General features: G+C 48.1%; 1 protein-coding gene across 4 annotated transcripts in view; it reads right to left on the bottom strand.

Annotated features, from left to right (window-relative positions):
* ZBTB16 (zinc finger and BTB domain containing 16) overlaps positions 1–21,770 on the bottom strand; it is a 189,924-nt gene that overhangs the window by 161,611 nt on the left and 6,543 nt on the right. The window lies entirely within an intron of this gene.

Genomic DNA, 21,770 nt, shown 5'->3' with positions numbered 1-21,770 from the left:
CATAGCACTTTGGCGAGCATGATGCAAAAGGATGGCTTCCCAATGGGCACTCTGGGGCTGTAGCTACATCCTCACCCTCTCTGCCTCCCCACCAGCTAATACAGCAGACTTTGTCTCCCCCCAGCCAAGCCCAAGTCGGGATAGGGAAGATTGCTGGGGGCCTAGAGAGGGCAGATTCCCTCCCTGGATCTTGAAAATCAGAGGCACCTCCACAATTCCACCCACTGACCACATCATGGATCATTCTTACCCTATGCAACCTTCCAGGAGAGGCACCAGGATAAAGAAAAGGCCACAGTCCATGGCCTCAAAGAGCTCTCAGTCTTACTGAGGAATGGCATGGATAGATACTCTTATATAGTGGTAGAGTAACTGCGGCAACCAAGCGAAAGCCCCTGTCTGAGTCCTTGCCCTCAGGATCCACTCCCTGCAGATTCCTTTCACCCAAAGCAAAACAATGGTGGAGCCGGCCAGCACAGGTTTGCCCCCTGAGCCAGGCCTCCCCTCCCAGCAAAGCTCTCCCTGAGAAGACTTTTTTCCTCAAGGACTGTTTCTCACAGGAATGTGGCCCAGTAGGGTGAGTCCTCAGATGGGGGACTGGAAGTGCCAAAAGGGGATGGAGGGACCCATTGCAGGGCTCTCAGTCCTTGGCCCAGGGCGGCCTGCTCGCTGTCTCCTGGTGGGGGAACACCTGCCCTGCATGATAAGGTATTGTGTGAATGGCTGCCTGGCCATCTCCTGCCTAGATAATTCCTGCCATAATAAAGTTATCAATTTAAACAAATTTTCCACTGATTAAAAAAGTGAAAAAAGAAAGATAAAAGAAAAAGCCCCCAAAGCAAAGATGGCTTTGCTTTGACAACACCAGAGTCTGGGCCTGCTTCTGGGTCCCACTCACCATCACCTTTGCCCAAGTGGTAACCACAGTGTGGCGACTCCGAGAGCCCAGCCCAACTCTGCTTCACAGAAACATCACTCTCCCCCAGAGAGCTTCCAATTCACGAAGCCAACAAGACTGATGGAACACTGACATCGTTCAGGACACTAAGCTGGACTCTGGGGAGGGAGAGAAGAGGGAGGCATGGCTATGTAACCAAGAAGAACCCAGATCCTATCCACAAAAACGTACTGTAACATAGGAAAGAAATGAACAGAAGTAACAGTAACAGAAGATTGAGTTTTCTCTATGCCTCTCTTGCGATGAGAGTTCAAAGGATGGACATGTTATTTCCGACTAGAAGCAAAAGGGAGAAATGCATTAAGAGAAGCTTTGAGGAGAGAATATTTATTTATGCTGGAGCTTTAAGGCTTTGCCCTCATTTCAGTGAGTGGAAAGGGATATGGCAAGTGAAGGGAAGAATGATGGTTCGATGCAACAGCAGCACATACTGAACTGCCATGTGCTGGATTTGGGCTCAAAGGTCGTAACACAGATGCGAAAAAGATGGTCCCTGCCCTCCAGGGGTGCACATGCTAAGGCATGTGCTGAGAAAGAGCAGGAGTAGAAAACCAGTGGGAGTCTAGTCTCCTAAAGGCTTTGAACACCAAGCTGGGAATTTTCTACCTGATTGTCCAGAACAGGTAACAGAGAGCCACGGCAGATTTTTGAACTGGGCAACAACAGGATCAGAGCTCTGTTTCAGGAGGATGTGGTGAAAGTCACAGTCAGGGACACTGAAGGAAGGCTAGTTAGGAGACCAGGATGACCATCTGGTTAGGTAAGAGTGAGAAAATGGGTCTGGAGAGGCAAATGGTGATGGGGAAGGCAAAGTAAGGTCATGCCACAGATGACATCAGGGTCTGGGGAGGAGGACAGAGCCTCTGGCAGAACATGAGGACACAGAAGACTGGAGAGGAAGGAACAGTGTTGAACTCACTTGACACCTACCATGCTCTAGTTTCTGGCAGGACTGGTGCACGCAGCAGGTGGTTACAAAGGAATGTGTGCAACACAAGAAAGAGAGGAAAGAAAAAACTGAAGATAGAGATCTGGACGTCATCCACGGCGAGGTCAGCACAGCAACCATGCGACTACCCGAAAAGAAAGGAGAAACGGCAAGGACATCTTCCTGGGAAACACCCTCACTGTGGGATGACAGGGTCACACTCAACATCAACTCGCACACTGATAACCTACAGTTTAGGAAGAGAAATTCCCAGTATTTTGTAGATGAGGAAACAGACTGGGGCCAAAGTGCTTGTCGCTCCGAAGAGGCAATATTGGGATTTCAACCCAGATCCCACAGAGCTCCATGAGCCAGATCACATGGCCTCTGGTGAGGGAGTTTCAGGAAGTACCGGGGAGCGGGGCAGGGGGAATCAATGCTAGAGTCCAGGAGGGCACACTGCTTTCTAGAACTAGGAGGTCACAAGCAACCTTTGAAAGGACAGTGTCAGCACAGTCACACTGATGAAAACCAGATTGCAGTGGACTAAGGAACTCCTTGGGGGCAAATGGACCTAAAGTTCATGGCTGGGGAGAGTAAATCTGTGAGCACCCTATATGCCTTATGGGTGGCTGTGAGAATGAATTGTGTTCATGCAAGAGAAGTGCTTAGTACATAGTGAATGCTCAACTCGCTATTATTTACTGAGTACCACTAAGTGTTCAGCACACCAGCAGGTAGCACAGGAGGAGAGGAGTGATGAAACACAATCACTAGGCTCACAGAACCTTTTGTCTAGTTAGGGAGACAAAACACAAGCTCTGACAGTTCAGTAACAAGGCAGCAGAGCTGATCATCAAACGATGCACACTATAAACACCGCAGGAGATGAACGAGGAGGCCAGAGTGCCAAGGCAGTGGGACCAGGCTTCCCAAAGGAGCCTGACTCCAGTAGGTCTTGAAGGCTGGCTGGGACCAGGAGGCCAAGGAGAAGGGAAAGAAGAGTCCAGGCGGGTGGAGGTGAGGTAGCAAATGCCAACAATGAAAACAAAGTCATTCCCAACCCTACTGTTCTGCAACTGGCCTGACTCCTCAGAGGTCCAGGGTTGAGTTTGCACTACTGCATCTGTGTGCAAAGGTAGAGTGTGAATGTGGAAAAGGACGGGTGTATGCCAAGTCTAATGTGTTCCCGTTCAATGTTGCAGGTCTCCCCCAAAGCAGAGCATGACAAGTGAGCAGGCATTAGGATGGGAAGAACTTCAGGAAAAGGGCAGGCACACAGTCAATGCAGGCAGCCTGCAAAGCTCTTTAGCAGCCCTCACCACCAAAACTCAGAGAAGGCTGGCTGACAACTGAGAGGTATAGCATTCTAAACAACCACATGGCCTTCCCATAACCCCTTTGTGTTACTCTAAAATCTCAGTTATCCAATCCCCAACAAACTAAGCCTTGCAAATGTCCAGAATTACTAGCATGGCATTCAAAGTGCACCATGATCTGGCCCCGATTCATTTTTCCTGCCTGTGTTCCCATCCCATTCTATGACCATTCCCCACTCCACCACACTGTATATGGGCCTCCCACCCCAACTCATACACTGCTTATTACACCTTAGCTCATCCCCTAGCTAGAAATGGCAGCTTCTATCTCCACTTGTGTAAGGCCTAGCCATCCTCCAAGGACTGGCCAAATGCCACCTTCTCCATGAAGCCCTCCTGAGGCTTCAATCAGAATCACTCGATTCCTCCTTGTGCTGACCTAGTAGCCGTATATAATTGAGCACAGTTTGATATACACACAGCCATATGTAGGGGGTTTAAGCATCGCTGCACCACCCCACAACACTTAGCAACCACCTGACACACATCAGGTACCAGCAAGTGTTTTCCGAACTGAATACCCACGGCTAAGTCCTCACTGTATTTGGGCGTTCTTCAAACTACAGGTGGCAATCAGTGAGTCTTGGTTACCACTTGTAAGTAAAACAGGAGACAGAACAGAAGCGAAACTGTTGGAGTCCACGGCACATATTAAAGATGAAGAGAGTTTCACTGAACCTTTGCTTCAAGCGGCGTGTGTGTGACCTGGGTGAGGATGAGAATATGCCGCTCACTGTGGGCCACAGCTTCCATTTTAGGGCAAACCAGCAACTAAAAAGGAAGTTATCAGAAGTTTCACCCAAAACATAACTTGTAAAGAACTCCTCCACTCACTGGTTGACACCTCACAGCTTCAGAACAGAACCATCATGGTAGAGTTTTGGAATTTAGGCCAGAGCCCTCACTCACTGATCATTCCAGTGTATCCTCTAGACCTGGCGGATGGAAGCAGGAAGGCACAGGGCTCGTGGAAGTTGTCACTAGCTTTATAACTTATGGGGAAGCAGGGGTTTACCCCTGGTCAACCAGACCACATGCCTGAGTTAATCTAAACATTGTATTTTAAACCCAGAAAGCAGCATTCCTGGTAGATCCAGGGCAAGGAAACCTGGTCCTGGGATTGCTACCTTGGGTGCCCTGTTTCAAGAAGGAAATCTGACCTGGGCTTGGCTGCACAGGGCTCTGAGGTGATACTGCCCTGCCTCGCCTTCCTCAGCCTGGCATCCTCCCTGCCCTCCACCAACCTCTCATCAACTCCGTTCCTCAACCCACCACCCAGGGATCACAAAGTCTGGCCACAGATCTCCCAATTGGTTCAAAAGACTCCTTCTTCAGGATCTCTTATCCTTCTAAATAATGAATTTCCCAGCCCTAATTAATGCAAAGTATGGATAGTATACATTTCTTTGTTGCTCTAAGTCACAGCTAGTTAGGCACCTTGAGGGAAGAGCAGCCTCTAGCTAAAGGGTCAGATAAGCTAAGATCAATATAAGCCATCACCTCTGAATCTTTCAAATCACCGCCTTTCCCCTCCTCTGGCCGTCCCTGAGCCAGACCCCTACAGGGGGCATGGATCAACCCCAAGCCTGCATGTAACCATCTATTCAGGTGAATTTGAAGAGTGATCATCTCCTGATTCTTACCACCCCATGGCTCTTTTCCCATGGAAAAAAAAATTTTTTTTAAATCACTGTAATCTCAGACAGCAATCAGCCAGCCTCAGCATACAAGAGAAAGGAGATACTCAGAAGACATTATTAATATAAGTGTAACATCTTAAAACAATGGAGGCGAGAATCTGGTTCTTCTCCAGATGGGTCAAACCTACCCAGTTTATGTCACTGCATATAATCACCCTGATGTGATCAGATCAGACAGCGGTGTAAAATTTACACATCTGGAAGCACCGAGAGTGGGCTTTGAGAACGATGAGCGGGACTAAAACCATGGGATAGGAGAAACCACTGCCTAAATGGGGAATGCATGTCTCCTTACAAGTCTCCTTACAAGTACCTCAAGGGCTGTGGTCCAGAGTCCCTGTGGCTGCTACAGAGAGGAAAATTAACAGGAGACATTAAGAACTCTTGGGAAATAGAATTAGCTGCTCAGTGAACAGTAACAGCCCTGTCTTGGGGAGGAGGAGAGGGGTTCTAAGCAGAGGCCAGGTGGCACAGGGCACATGAGAGCCTCACGATGGGGACCGGCCACAGAAGTCCCTTGTAGCCCTTCACCCATCACGACGGGGCAACTCCCAAAGCCAGGGTACTGGTCCATCACCCCTAAAAGGGCAGGGGGCACAGCACTATGGCTTACCTATTCACTGTGAAAGGGTAGAGAGCGGGAAAGATGGAAGGAAGAGTGTAAACAAAGTACGACATACTTTCTACAGCCACCCCTTGTACCCAGGGCCAGGCTATTAGAAAAGTCTGCACAGTGTTGACATTCTGGGACAGGGGCTTCTAGTCAGACCCAGAGGCTCAAAACCAGTTTCTGCAAGCTGGCTCTGGGGGCCAGTGGATGTCAGGCAGCGAAGGAAGACAGCTCCACCACCTTTGAATTTTAACGGACGTTTAGGAATTGTTTGTATTATGTTGTTTGGGGTTATGGGTGGTAGTAGGTGCCAGGCAAGCCTGTCCCCCTCAGCTTCTCTTTTTGAAGAAAGACAAAGAAAAGAGAAAAACAAAACAACCAAACACTCACAGCCCCAGACCGTGTCTGCGCTGTGGGCGGCGGACATGAGTTTCCTTTATCCAACCACAAAAAGGCATCAGTGGAACCAGCGAGGGGCCCTGGAACGGCCTTTCCGAGCCAGAGCCTGCCACTCCGTTGAGGTTAGCAGTTACCCAGGGGCCAGGAGCCACGGGGGCAAACAGACCCAGCTCCCCCGTTACACAACGCCAGCCTTATCTCGCCGAGCCACTGCCGGCTTGCAGGCATTGCACCGTGCTGTGACCACAGCCGAGACCGGCCTGCGGGAGATAGCCGGCTCTCTGCTTGCTATCAGGGAGGCAAGAGTGCGTCCAGGACGGTTAGCCTCAACGCAGACATTCGCCTTTCTATTAAAAGCGAGTCGGGGAGTAACAGTTCTGCTGGCCGGCGTCACAGTGTCACTTCCTTTGAACCTGACGGCTGAAGCCCCTCCCCAGTCCACCTCCTTTTCCCAGTCCCTGCAAGCAATGGAAAGAAATGGCAAGGGCCCACTTCATGTCATGTCATCAAATCTTGGTGGAGTGCCAGGTACAAGACACTGGAAGAAGGATTGGTGATCACTCTCTAAACCCATTTTCAGACAGACTCTGGAAGGCAGACAAGAAGCAGGGGCAGCAGGACAGGTTCAGGGGACAAGATCAATGTGGAGAACTCTGATGTCTCTCCTCAAACACCTTCAATGCCTCTGAACTGCCCCAGAGCAAAGTCCAAAAACTAGTAACAGTTACAGCTCCTAAGCAACTACCGTGTTCCAGGCCCTGGGCAGGAGGTATTGAATGCACTGTAGGAAATCCTCAGGCTATCCCACACAATATCCCACACAATGACATGCTTTAGAGGTGAGGAAACCATGGTTCCTGCTTTAGGCACAGGGCAAAAATCATGCCATTTGCTAGTGATGGCATGAGAATCTGCCCGTGATCTCCCCACTCGTCCGTGCTGCCATCCCTCCTCCCTGGCCTGGCATCTGTGGCACCGGCATCTGTGGCACCGCCACCTGGCCCCATCCTACCCTTTCAGAATCAGTCATCCTCACTCCAGTCAATGAGATCCCAGCCTTATCGTAACTGCAATTTCATAGTTTTTTGTAGCATTACTAGCTAAATTCCCCTCCCCTACTAGGTAAGTCCACAGGGCAGAGGCTCTGCTTGTCTTGTTCATCACCGAATGTCCAGCGCCCAGCACACAGTAAGTGTTAAAACAAATTTTTTAACCTTCACCCGAGGACATGTTTCCATTGATTTTAGAGACAGAGGAAGGGAAAGAGGGAGAGAGAGAGACATGGATGTGAGAAAGAAACATCGATCGGCTGTCTCCCTTTGTGCCCTGAATGGGGATCAAACCCACAACCTAAGCGTGTGCCCTGACCAGGAATTGAATCCACAACCTTGCGGTGCACAGAACAACACTCCCACCCACTGAGATATCCAGCCAGAACTAGACAACATTTTTTTTTTTCATTAAAAAGGAATCCCTCCAGGTGGAGGGTATTTCATCTCTGAGTTTCCTTGTACTTTTTCTGTATATCTACCATAATCTTTCCATTTTCTACTTTCTATCAGAGTTACCAACATGCACATATACATTTTAAGTACTTTAACTTTGTTCAAATTACCAACTCTACAAGGGCAAGTCCCATGTCTAATTCATCTATCATCTATCTTAAATCTCATCTATCTCTCTTAAATCGCCTACAAATATAAGGGCTCAGTGCACAGCGGCCTACTCAGAGGGAGCAGCAGACAGTCTGAGGCATTCCCCAAGAGGTAAAATCACCTAGCCAAATTCTACCCAGCACCCCTTATCCAAAGATTTGAAATTGCTCTCAAGTAGATTCTATTCTTACCTATTCTTCGGTGAAAGTGGGAAGCAGACCTGGGCAGTCACAGGCCATGTTTGTGAAGGAGGAGTTAAAGCAGGTAGGGAATGGGAAACCTGAGTTCTAGTCCTGGTTTTGCCACTAGTTTGCTTTGTGACCTTGGGCAGATCACAGAGGCTCTCCAGACCTTCACTTATTCCTCCCTAAATGAGTGTGTTGAAATGAACCTTTCCATGGACCCTTTCAGCTTTAACATTCCATTCCATGGCGCTTGGACACCTTGAAAACCCACCCTTGCACAGCAAGCGGCAGACGGTAAGTGCCTTCCTCAGCAAGTGCCAAGACAGGGGTAAAGGGCCCTTACAGTCCCCGCCTACACTATTCTTCAACCCTCCAAACCTCTGCTAGTGAATAAGCCAGTCAGTCCCCCTCATTAGGAAGGATGACAACCATGATTTGAATATGGATCTGAAGGAAATAAAAGGGAGAAAGCAGATACTAAAATGGATTTTCAATAAATAAACTCCCCCTAGTTAAACCTGAGTTTTTCCCACATACATCTACTTTCACAGATCCAGTTTGGGAGCATTCAAATTAGCACAACCTGGTCTTAAATACTGTGCAAAACACATAGTAAGCATTTTGCTTTTATTTATGTCATCAATGGTTTCAATGGGAATGACTCATCCTTCCTCATTAAAACTCTGTTCTAATATGGTTTACTATAAATAGTGCAGACAGAGAGAGGGGGAGAGGGGAGAGAGGAAAATAGAGAAGGGGTAAGAGAGAGAGAGAGAGAGAGAGAAAGTCTGAGTGACTGGGCCTCTGCACAGTCCGGTCCCAAAACATCCAAGTCTGACAGACAATCCCAAGGTGAGTATGAGCTCAACCGGCAGCCCAGCGGTGGTTACCATAGAGAGGAAAGGCAAACACTCTCTCGGAGCGGAGAGAGTGCAGCATGCTCCCTCCACTCTCCAGGTGTTCAGGGCAAGTCAGAAAGAGGGGGACTAATACTCACTGAGGATATGAAAGGTACCTGGCTAAGATTTTGACACAGGAGCTCTTTGAACCTTCCAGTAACTTCCCAAGAGAGGAAGGAAGGATTCAAACACAGGCCACTGGGCCCCCCAAGCCTACTCCCTTGGGGTTTGTGTCAAAATTCAATCCATTCTATCTGATCTCAGGCTGCATCTATTGGTCATGATCTGTACTTTCTTTTAACAACAGAAATGTGCCACAGGACCCCAAACGCACAGGAGGCCAAACCAAAAATGTAAAAAACATTTCAGCAATAAGAGGAGTCTGCCCCAGGACCAGGCAATCAGTAGTGGCAACTCCTTCCAAACAGAGCAGCTGGACATTACCGGTCCCTTGTCCTCGTCCACCTCCACCTAAGAAGGGAAGTCAACACTCACCCCAGGGCTGAGCTGGCAAGTCCTCTACACATTCTTTCCAGAATCTACCTTCACAGTCAGACACAGTCACCTGATGTCATCACTCACTCTATTCACCAGATTTGTCACCGAATTATTTTGACCATTTTGAATAGCCAAATCTACACTCCCAGCAGGCAAGTTGAGAGAGTACGGCACAGACTGCAGAAAGGATTCCAGAAGATTTACAAAGGTGTGGGGCTGTGGCCACACCACAGGATTAAGTGACCACTTATTAGATACACAGGTTTCTTTATTTTATAGATTTTCAGAAGTTAAAATTCTTATTCTGAACAAGAATAACAATTCTTATGCTTATTCAAAAAATTACTTTAAAAATAATTAATGAGATAATAGTAATCTCATTATTAAAAATTCTTATTTATTTATTTATTTTTAAAAAGAGGAGAAGAGGGGGAGAAAAAGAGAAAGATTTACTGGTTGCCTGCCATGGGTGCCCCAACCTGGGACTGAACCTGCAACCCAGGCACATGCTCTGACCAGGAATCGAACCAGCAACCTCTCGCTTCTCAGACACCCAACCAAGCTGCACCAGTCAGGGCAATGTGTAGGCTTCTTCAGAGCAGCAGTAACACTTCACAAATTAAGACCTTTATATTCATGGTGCACCGACATTATTCATCTCTTATTTCATCGGCTTGCTGCTCACCCAGAGTTAGTTAAGTACTATTACCAATTTAACAGTGCCTAAAACCGAAGATTTCACTGGTTCCTTTCATGGTTCCTCCCCTGGGACAAAACAGCAGGCTTCCAAGAACTGGTTCTATAGCTCATAGTGCCTGTTTACAGAGAACCTTTATTGTGCTACGCACCTTATACATACTTCATTCACATAACCACCTTAAAGGCGCTGGCCTCGTTTTCTACAGAACAAGGAAACGGAGGCTCAGAAAGGCTAAGTCCCTTGTTCAAGGCACACAATGCATTCTAGAGCCTGAGTTTTCCCCCAGGATGCCTCGCTCTACAGCCTGAGTTCTTACCACTTCATATAACACTGTCCCTAGAAAACACCACCTCCAGGATGGCCTCCTCTTTGACAAAGGGCACCCCCTCCCAAACAATTCCCAGGCTGTATTTCACTATCTGCAGCATCTCATGGACTTTGGGCTGGCTGTTTCAACTTCTTAGCAATTCTGCTTCAGAAGATACCCCTGCTCTCAATAGCACCACCCTCTATGATCTGCAAACATGACAAGGACATCAAAACAAAGCTATCAGTTGCGCTCCTAGCTTAAGCAGCCAGTCCAAACTCCTTTGTTTAATTCTCAGACAGCTTATTGACTAGGTGATGGGGTCAGAAGTTTTCTTTTCACCTAGCCTCTTCCAGAATCAGGCACACTGCTTGAAGAAGCAAACTGAGGGCAGATGGGAGAAGTCCACCCATTTAAGATTTTAGATTTACGTATTTTCAGTAAGCACCAGTTAACTTACCAGCCAACAACTTGTGGGAGTGAGAGAGGGTTAAGGGAGGAAAAGATCAGAATAAAAGGAGCTAAGATTACCTACAGCATTTCCCCTCTTGTATTAACACAGACATCCACGGCCCACTCAGTGAAAAGTTCTCAGAGACTCTGCGTGTCCGCACGAAGGAGGAGAAATGTAGGTGAGGGCAGGAAGCTGATAAACTGCACGATAAATGCAGCTGCTGTGTTTTACAAGATACCTGTTTTCTTCCATCAGGTGCTTTCACACATCTCCACCCCCGTCCGAAAGAGGGTCCTGTCTCCCCACCTGGGGCCTCCTTCCTCCACCTCTCACCCTGACCCCAACAGTTTATCTTTACATATTGAAAAACTGGCATTTATCAAGTAATCTACTCCTCGTAGATTGTTAAACAGACCACAGGGGTTATCAGTAGAGTAGATACAGAAAGATAAACAGCAACCTCTTGCACAAACAGCACTAAGAATGTGGGACTGGCCACAGGACAAAATTGGAATTTAGGAAAGAGTATTAATGTTAACACTTCTGCTCAGTTTCAACCCTGGAAATCTGCAGGAGGAACATGGAGAATATTCTCTGGGCGTACTTCCCTCTTCTGTCTCACACAGGGGGGCAGGTGTGTGGGTGTAGGTCCGCCCTGCTGGGCAAGGGGAGAGTGGTAGCCACATGTCTGACTGACTACATGTCTGACTGAACTCTGACTGAGTTCTTCTCTGTGACTACAAACTCCTCTTCGAAACTGCCATTTCATTTTCCTGGGATTTCAGGCACACCGGAATGTGTTTTGCTCAGAAAGGGAGGAAAAGGTATTCCCCAAATTGGGGGGAGAGGTCAGAGGGCAGTAGTGAAAACAGCATGGAAACCAGGAGTCCTGGGTTCGGAGACACGACCCACGTGACCGGGGGAGGACGCCTGCTCTGCAGCCCTGCCCCGCTCAGACAGAGTTAGGTCCCGGGCCATCTTGTCAAACTCTGCTGACCACGGTAAGGGCCAACTTACATCAAGAAGCAAGAGGTGGGTGGCTCCAGGGGACAATAGATTTGCACCCAGAGGCACGGAGCAAGCTGCTTCTCACACCAGGCTGCGGGCTGGGGAGGGGGAAACGGGAGCATGACAGAATCCAGGGCTGATGAGAATGAAAGACTGAATGGAATAGGCTAATTTACACAGGAAGTAAGCACTTACCAGACCCTTCATCTCAACACACAAAACCCTCGGCCATATCTGGAAGCAATTACATCCAGTTAACATGATCTGCTCACCACTAAAATTAACTACAAACAGAAATATTTTTCACTTTTGCAACAGGGGGATGCCAAGGTTTGGCCTTTCCCCTCCAACCACCCTCCCTGCCCCACTGGATCAACTGCTGGGGAATATTTAGCAGCTACTCAGCTCACAAAACAAAAACCACTCTTGTAGCTGTCAGGACACAAAAAGTAAAATAGTGGGTAATTATGAAGAAGGGCAGGAAGGGTAGGTGCGGCCATGAAAACCACTGTGCTAAGAATGAGGCAAGGGGCCAGGCCTGTGGGCCCTACGTAAGTCCGCAGCACCCAGAAGTCCAGCCCTGGTTTTCCACATGCAACTTTCAGGAAAGAAAAATGTTGTTAGAGTCATTTGACTTAGCAGCCACCTCACATTGTTTTTAGGTACCATCTCTATCCTTTCTGCCAAAAGGATGGGGGTGGGGGATGGTGGTAGGTGGAGAGGTGGACTCACAAATGCTAGCGGATCCTTAATTTAGCAGAGCATTTAGGAGACAACGGTCACGATCTAGCTTTCACACCAACATGTCCAAGCCCTGCTCTACCATGCCTTTGAAGCAGCTTTCACCTGCTAGTTTGCTGAGATGTGCACAGTTTTTCAGGTGGACAATGAAGAAAGGGCTGAGAAGAGGTGAGGACTTGCCTCCTTCGAGTTGTACCCCTAAAACAGGCCAGCGTCCCAGCCTCCGAAACTCGAGGTCCAGCTGCCTCCACTCTCTCTGTCCTTTCTCTTTTTACCCAACCCCACAATCAGATAAGGACATTTTCCCCTCGAACTACTGTCAAGGATGCCGTAAACACTGGAGACTTTGTTTTCAAGTTCCTGAAGGAGGTGTCGTCTCCCACCCGTTCCCCCACAGGCCCATTTTTCCGGGACATACTCTGCAGCTTCGTCTGCAGTGCAGTTCACTCCTTTGTCACCAGGGCCCTTTAAAGCAGCAGCGGCAGCCACAGCAGCAAAAGTGACGTGTCCATTTGCCACACAACTCACACACACGTCTCCTCAAAAAGAGTGAGGCGAAAGTTTCCCTCAAGAATAAGGTCAAAGACTGCTGTTCTCCACAAAACTCACGCTTAGAAACATTACTCCCAGGCCAAAAAAGAATAAGAAGAAACAACTTAAGCAGGTTTTCTTAAATGATTCTAGGCTATGATAAGGAAAAAATGGTCTCAATAGGTTAAATGGAAAAAAGTGCTATGCCACACTTTCCAGTTTTGAAGCCAGCTTACAGTGAGACTGAGAGAGAGTGCATGTCCTTCCAAACCCTATAACCAGGCGGCATGCTGCACGCTGAACCCTGGGCTACATATTCCGTGGGCCTAATCCTATGGACAGTATCACAGCAACACCATGAAGCTGAGGTTATTAACTTCCTCTCACAGATGAGGAAGCAGGTGCTTGGGAATCTTGCCACAGACGCAGATCTTCCAAGACGCAGAGGATGAATTCAAACCCAGGCTCAACTGCGAAGGCAGTGCTTTCCAGCTTCCCACCATTCTGCAACCGACAACCCCCCAAAATGTTGAAGCTGCAGGAATGCAAAAGCAAGCAAATAATCACCCGCCCAAGCGCCCTCTCCTCCTAGAGACGAGCCCTGTTAGCATGTGGAGGTCTCTCTGTGCTCCCAGACTCCAGGCACATACCTAGGCACCGACATAGTCACCACCCAGCCATCCAGGCATGGAAACGGTTAAGTTGCCCGCGGTGAATAAATCAAAAGTTCAAGGCTGCAACATACCAGAGTGATTCCCTCTTTACATATGACAAGAACCAGAGAGGGGCTGAAATCCCAAGCATCCTGAGCAGGGTCTCCCTGGCCTGCACAGGTTACGCCGTCAGGGTCAGGGCCGTGGACCTTTAGCGGCAACATTCATTTCCTGAACAGGACAAGTTCTCCTGACCATAAAGCTAATAGGAACTTCCTCGCACGGCGAGCTCCGGCTGACAGGGCTACTTGTCACTGGCCACGCAGGAGGAGAGTGCTGGTTCCCATTAGTGGATTATGATGCCAGGTGCTACTAATAAGGTACATCGGCAAGAAACAAGAGCCTGCTAAGTTGTCTGTCCAACTCTGGAAGTAATCAGGCCTAGGCTTCGGGGCTGGGGAGGGGCCTTACCTAAAGAGAGGGGTGGGAAGAGCGGGCAGGTTAGCCATAGGAGACCCAGCAGCATCTAACCTGCTGAAGGGCTTAAATCAATACATTTCAAACCCTCCCTCTGCATTTCCCCAGATACCATAAGAGACTCCCCCAAATTAACACTAATAGCGTTTCCCCCAGCACTCCAGGCCTGATGGATCACGAGGGCCATTATGGTTGGCCACATCTGCTTCTGACTATGGCAAGGAGGGTCGTGCCAACCGGCCTAATGACATTAAGATCACAACGCTCTGCTAATCCTCTTAGAGACCAACGCCAGGCAAGGGTGACAGGGCTCAGAGAGTAACTCTGTTGTCAGGCTGGGGTCACAAGAGAAGCAGGAGGGAAGCAGGGAGGCAGCCTCACACGTGAGCCCCTGCTGTGTGCTTTATATTACACGTACCACACTTAATACGTTTAAAACCACATCGAGAGGTAAGGGGGCTACCCTCACTTCACAGGAGAGGAGCCTGACGTTCAGACAAGTGAAAACACTGCCCAAGTTCACAACAGAGCTCTCCCATTCGAAGTGGGTCTGACACCAGTCTTCCTGGCACTACTGACCTTGGCCCCCACAGAGATGATGGTCTGGTGGTACATCTGTCTTGTGCCTGGTGCTGCTGCTCTGTTTGTGTGGATGGGGCGGATCTAAATGGCCCTAAAGCAGGGAAAACTCTAAGAACCACTTTGCAACTTGACACAATGCTGCTCTTCATGAAAATTTCCTGACCAAGCCTCATCAGTTACTTCACCAGTAATACCCCACTGTTCTGGGAAGTTCTCACTCATCTAACTTGGAGCCTTCCTACTGCAAAGCTGAACACAATGTGTTCCAGCTGAAGAAAATCACGTCTTGAGGACAGAGTCAAAAGTGAGCTAGGAATTTAGAATTAAGCAGGTTTTTGCAAGTTTTCAGCCGAAGTTTCCACGCTGACAATAAAGTACGCCAGACCCCTCCTTGCAGCTGCAGGCATAAGCCCCACGTAGGCAGAACCCGACCGTAGCTTTCCCAGAATCAGCCTGCATAATAAGCACACCGGGGCTTTTAAGGGGAAATGGTAGGAAAGGGAATTTCTGATTAGGCTGGCATGAAATTAGCAGCATGGAATTTTTATTTTTGTAAGTGCAAGCTTCTTTCTCTCTCCCTTTTTGTTTTTTTTTTTTTAGTCAGCACAAAGGCCTCTATCACTTGAAGATGGCCTCTCTGTGTCCCTAAGAGCTGGTATAGCAGATGTAGTTCTCCTTGAACCCCCCTGGCCCTGACCGCCTAACCTAACAGTAAGCAGCCTCTCCCCACTTTCCTCCTTTGCAGCCACCAGAGGAAACTGGGCCAGAGCAGGCCAAGCAATGACCCTCCTGGTCACTGGGTGCAGGCAACACAAGCTGGTCCTTCCTGCGTCCCCCTCTTCCCTTCTGATTCCACCAGGGGCTGCAGGCCCAAGCAGGGCACTATGGAAAGAAGCGTGAACAGAGAACCAAGAGATCTCAGCACAAACCCTGGAGCCACCCTTTACTCTCTTACCATGGAGAAGTTGGTTACTTTCTCGTGCTTCCCTTTGCCCATCTGGGAATGTAAAATTAATATCCACCTGACAGGGCAGCTAGAGGGTTTGGAAAGATTGTGACTACAGGCGCACTGAGCCCAGAACCTGTTATGCATCAAGCACTCAAAAGAAAGTTTGTTGAAGCCGCTCTTAGAAGCCTACTGCACTGGGGCCAGGCAAGGGAGGGAGCCCTGGAAAGCCCAGGATCCACAAGTCCAGACTTCCCTCAGTAGGAAGTGGCGGTGCTCCTCATCTCTGCCTCAACCACAGGGGACTGCTAGCCTGGCTTGCAGCAGGACACTGCCATCAGTGAGCCGCCTGGGCACTTGCAACTGGTCATGGCGGAGAGCGGCCCAGCTAAATTTAAATGAGAACTGGAATGACTCATCAGGCTTCAGGTCAATAGCACATAGAGTACCCTGGCCACCAAGCTGCAAGGGATCAGCTTCTCCAGGCAAATGCCAGTGTTCATTGTGTATCAGCACAGACACACAGCGTCCAAGGCAGCAGTTGTCACAGTGCTGTATGAACCCGTGCCTCTGGGGAAAAGCAGGACCTGGACCAGCACAAACACAGTGCACTGCGCTTCACAACAACAGTGGCAATAAAAATGCAAGAGCAAACACGTACGGAGCACTACCATGTGCCACCATTCCTTGCACTTGACAGATATGTATTAAGTGATCCTTGTAACACACCAAGTGAGTAAACAGTTATTATTTCCATTTTACAAACAAGCAAGTGGCATAGAGAGGTCAAGTAACATAACCACAGTCACACAGCCGGCAAGTGGTGACATTGGGAATCCAAACCAAATAGTCTCACGTGCTCAAGTTATACATTCATTGTGCGTAAAACATGGGGTCGGAGGTGGGGCAGTGGGGATGCTGTGGTAAATTTTTCTTTCCACTAGAATTACTACCATTGAGTAAGCTCTCACCTAACACCACCAACATTGAACTTGACTAAGAAAACCTTTAGTTATCCTGGAAAACCCAGGAATTCCCTGCTACGCAAATGAAGCCATGCCTGTACTCATGCACAAGGCTCTTCCCACTCGGGCTTTCCGTTGTACTTGGTTTGAAGTCATTAATTTAAAAAATTAAAGTGATTGGGAATGTTTTTCTTCTGAATTAGCAACAAATCAAGAGTTGTGAATGGAATTTGATTTTAACAGCTGAGGATAATCACTGTCTTAAAGATTCGCAGTGTTCCTAGAACGAGCAGGAGGGTGAAGCATTGCTGAACTAGAGCGTGCTTCCCAGGCCCTCTCACCAGCAACAGCGCTGCCCAGTAGTGACAGCAAGTCGCAATGGAGCTTCTCACTGAGATGAAAGAGCTTGCAACTTTCATCACTGGAAATAAAATCAATCATCTTCAAAATTTCCAAGAGTTCAGCCTAGATCCCAGATGACTCAGTAACTCTACGCAGGATATAGGTAGACTCAAGTCTAACGGACCCCTATTTTAGCTGTAATCCAGATTCCAAAACAGAGCAAAATCCAATGAACCAAGAGGACTTCATGAAGATGGAGTTGGGTGCACAAGCAGTAAATGAAGAACTTTCTGAAGAGCTCAAAAATCCAGGAACAGTTTGTCCAAGTCCCTAAGTTTACAAAGGAAGAAATTAAAACTCAGGGTGAAAGAGGCCAACAGTACTGCCCAGAGCTAAAAAAAGAAAAAAAGAAAAGAAAGAAAGAAAATAAGAGCTGGGTCTCGAGGCCTGGCTTTCACCACAGTGGGCACGACACCACAAAGCCTCAGCCATCTTCTGATCTCTACAACCAGCGTCCTCTCCAAAAGACTAGGTCTCCAGGAGTCCAAGAGGTTATAGACCTAAGTCACTCATCACCCCCAAAAGGATACTTCCTAGAAATAGAAACGGATTCAGAAAGGATTTGGGCAAATCTGTGAATGACAGAGCAGCCACAAATAGCTCCTCAGAGAAGCTGGGCGCCACCTGACCTTTAGGATTGACGTCAAAGAAGATAGCTGTAGCCTCCTATGGTGGCATCTCAGGGACAGGGCTGGCAACCAGAGACTAGGTCAGATGGACCCGACCCAGAATGGCAATGCACATGTTCTTATATGGCCTGGCGTAGAGCACCCAGAGCTGCGAACTAGAAGGCGAGCGGAGTTCCTGGCCCTATCCACTTATAACTACGTGACCTTGCACAACATCACTTAATGGCTTCAAAGCTCATCTCCCTCATCTGTAAACTGGGGCTGATAATGACCCACAATTTCTTATCCAAAACCCTGGGGTGCTTCAGAAATCCAAATTGTTCATGCTTTAGAAAAGAATTATGGGGCTGATAGTGTTTGCCCAGTTCCACAGGAGTCTAAGGAAGTGCTCTGTAATCAAACACATTAATAATTTTTGCAGCAAAACATATGAATATTCAAAATACACAGGATAAATATAGCCTCCCATCAGTTCAGATCAGGTTTTGTCACTAAATGAGTTTACTGCAAACTCACACAGAACCTATCAGCTTTCAAAGCCTTTCAGACTCCAGAATCACAAACACGGAATGACAAATCTGTATCCCTTTTGGGGAGAATGTGAGATTAAGAAAGATAAAGTCATGAAAGATGCTCTGCAAAGGAGAAAGTGCTGCAACTGATAAAAGGCGTAAGTACTATTGCTGTTGCTAACATGATTCCACAGCGTACTCATTTCCTGACAGAATTTGGTTTGACCTCAGAGATGCCTAATGCTGGCAGGGACCAAGAGTTCAGGGCAACTTCTAAACTCCCAAAAATGGCCAAAAATCAAGGTCAGTGGCTACTGGCCCTCTACATGGTCAACTGGCTCTCTACATGGTCAACCACTGAAAACAGGGCAGCTGGCTACCTGAGAGAGACCAAGACCAAGGGCCAGGTAGACTCAGACATCTCAACTACATGGCTCAGACGGAGTCCAGGGAGCTGGCCAGAACCACTCCTTTTGGTTCCTGAGCATCCAGGCAAGAACCACAGGTCCTACTCTGTGTGTGCAAGACACACACTGCAGCTGTCCTAAGGGTCTGTCTGCAGAAGACCCAAAGCTCCTGGGAAACCAGACCCCACTCTGATCCTACAGCACTGAATTCAGGAACATATTATGACTAGGCTGTAGGAGCCTAGGGAGACAGAGGGCTATAAACGAGGACCGTGTCCACACTCAAGTCAACCATAGGGTTGGCTCTCTGCAATCTTGTCACATGTGTATGTAACTGAGAATGAGAAGGTGCACCTGGCCCACTTGAGCAGGTCCCTAGAGCAGTAGATCCAGACAGGCTTTTGTGGAGAACTGCTCCAGCCTTTCAGAGAGAGAAAGGGAAAGAAGAGAGACTGAGCCTAAACAGTCCAGACTTCCAGAAGCTTAACATGACTATCTGCACATCCCCCTCCCTCCCTCAGTCATTATCTTCTATAATGTGGGCCTACGCAGGTAGGTACTGGGGTCCAGAGCTTGCTCCTCCACCTGCCTGGTTAGGTGTTCTGACTGTTATGATTTCTTCTGGATCCTTTAGGTGAGTAAGTCCCATTTGATTTACTCAAGTAGTGTCTTTGACTAGTTTTTCCATCAATCCATAACACCTCTAACATTGCTTTTACATGTCAATGTGCACTGCAGGGACCGTGGTTTGACTAAGTTTCATTCCAACTACCTGTCATCTGTACAGGATTCTCTCTCACCAGCTTGGAAACAAGTCATGAAGAAACCTTTGATGGGATTCCATAACTAACTCTCTTTCCTGCATTGCTTCCCAGTGCTCTCCCCTTCCTTCCTCTCCATGCCCTTCTGCTCCCCAAGAAAGCAGCAGTAACTGCAAAGCACTTAGCCTTTACCAACACTCTAGCCTACAGGCGTAGAAAGGAAATCTATAGCCTGTTATTTCACCATGTTCATCACTGTTATATTATAACCAATTCCATAGTCTCCTGACGTCAAAACCTCCAACTCTAGCCCTGGCTGGTGTAGCTCAGTGGATTGAGCATGGGCCTGTGAACCAGAGAATTGCGGTTCGATTCCCAGTCAGGGCACATGCCTGGGTTGCAGGCCAGTTCCCAGCAAGGGACGCACAAGAGGCAACCATACATCGATGTTTCTCTTCCTCTCTCCTTCCCTTCCCCACTAAAGATAAATAAATACAATCTTTTTAAAAAAGTTAATCTTTAAAAAAACCCTCCAACTCTGATTACTTTGTCTTGGCTTTTTGTTTTTACTGGTAGCTGGGATGTGGTGGGAGGAACATAGACCAGCAGGAAATAGGTAAGTAGCCCCTTAATCCAGGAGATTTGGGGGAGAGAGGAAAGGCCTCCCACAAAGTGCTTCTCATCAGGGGCCAAGGGACTGCCAGTAGGAGCGAGGGCTGAGTACGCATAGGAACATTTTGTCCCCCCCTCGATTTCTTTAGACCCTCAGAACTCTCCACCCAAGGCGCTGCCCCAGACTCTAGTTTCTTGGCCCGCAGCAGCTTACTTCCCACCCTCAGTCAAAAGCACATTCTCCAAATCAGCAGCCCACAGCGTGACACCAGGGATTCCAGGACCACAAAGACAGAAACATTCTCTGCAAAGCCCGATGGCCAACACAACTGCGGTGAAAGGCCTATGGACACTACACTAAGACTCGGAGCCAATGGGGGTTTTGCTAAGATGAAACCCAAACAAGATAAGGGACAGAAGGGTTAGTTCCTCACTTTCACTATGTGCCAGTCACAGCTCTAGGGACTTCTATCAATAGATATTATTTCATTAATTCAACATGCCACCATGCTGACGGCCTCCATTTTTAAAAAGTGTAAAACAAGGCCCAGAAAGGTTACATAACCACCCCGAGCTCCAGTTTCACCACCCCTGTTCTGTGGAGCACCACACAGCCAGCCCTCCGCCTCGCCCCAGAGGACTGAAGGGCCCACACAATGGGAGGGTGATCACAGAACCACTGGTGATCGCTTTTGCAACCCTTTCAGGTAAAGACAAGCAATCAGAACCCGAGGAGAGCCAGAAAAAATGTACTTTCCACTACAGCCCATTTCCCATCCTTCATAACTGTAATAATTCACATCCGGAGAAGATGATAAACCTACCTGCCCAACTTTGGGGAGGGGGTTTCCTCTTTAGGAAAGTCTGAGCAAAAACAAACACAACCTCGGTCTATTTCTGAGCTGTACAAGCATCAAGACACACCTTAGTGGTGGTTGTTTTTCGCACCCGCCAGAAAAAAAATCGGCTACATTTAGCTCAGCAGCACTTTCCACAAGGTAAGTAATTCTCAGAGCCGCCGATTAAGCACTGTCGGAGTAGGTTCCGGCTCAGCTTGGGGTAATCAGACAAATCTCCAGATGCCTCACCTCTGCCCCACACCCTTTGGTTACATCCCCTCCTATACGAATGAGAAGTGGAGGAAAGGGGCAGACAGAGGGGTGCAAAAGTGGAGAATCCCCCAAGATCAGCCAAGATGACATACTAGGAAATGTCATCACGATGATAACAGAAACTGGATTTCTCAACACTATTCATCAGACCTAAGGACTGGAGGGTGAAATGATGGGCATGTTGTTATGACGGATGCAGGTGAACACCAAACCCACTACTGATTCCCTTCATATTTATTCCACTCTGACGAGCAATTTCTAAAGCCCTCTGTTGTACAGGCATGATCCTCTTCAGCAAAGTGCAAGGGGGTTACAACCTGACTTTGAATCCAACTCTGACTCCTACTTTCTCTGGGATCCTGGTAATGGTCTGAGTATCTCCCCACATAAAAAAAAAAAAGGATGTTGCCTATCTCAGAGGGTTGTTGCAACAAAAATGTGACTCCATGTAAAGCAAGTATTGAACCGGACATGCCAAAAGACAGGGGTGTCAAACTCATTTTCACCAGGGGCCACATCAACCTTAAGGTTGCCTTCAAAGGGCTGAATGCAATTTTAGGACTGTACAAATGTAATTACTCCTTAACTAGGGGCAAGGAGCTCAGCACTGCTGCTGGGTAGAAACAAGGTGCTGGGCTGGATAAAACAAGGTGGAGGGACGAATTCGGCCCACGGGCCTTGTGTTTGCTACCTGTGCTGTAAGAGCTCGGTGGATGGTTATTTCACACAGAAGGAGACAGAGACCAAAGGGAGGCCAATG

The sequence above is a fragment of the Sturnira hondurensis genome, unplaced genomic scaffold (assembly GCF_014824575.4).
Source record: "Sturnira hondurensis isolate 20B ecotype Veracruz unplaced genomic scaffold, ASM1482457v3 Scaffold0015793, whole genome shotgun sequence".
Taxonomy (NCBI): Eukaryota; Metazoa; Chordata; class Mammalia; order Chiroptera; family Phyllostomidae; genus Sturnira; species Sturnira hondurensis.
This window is presented reverse-complemented; position numbering and strand designations above follow the sequence as displayed.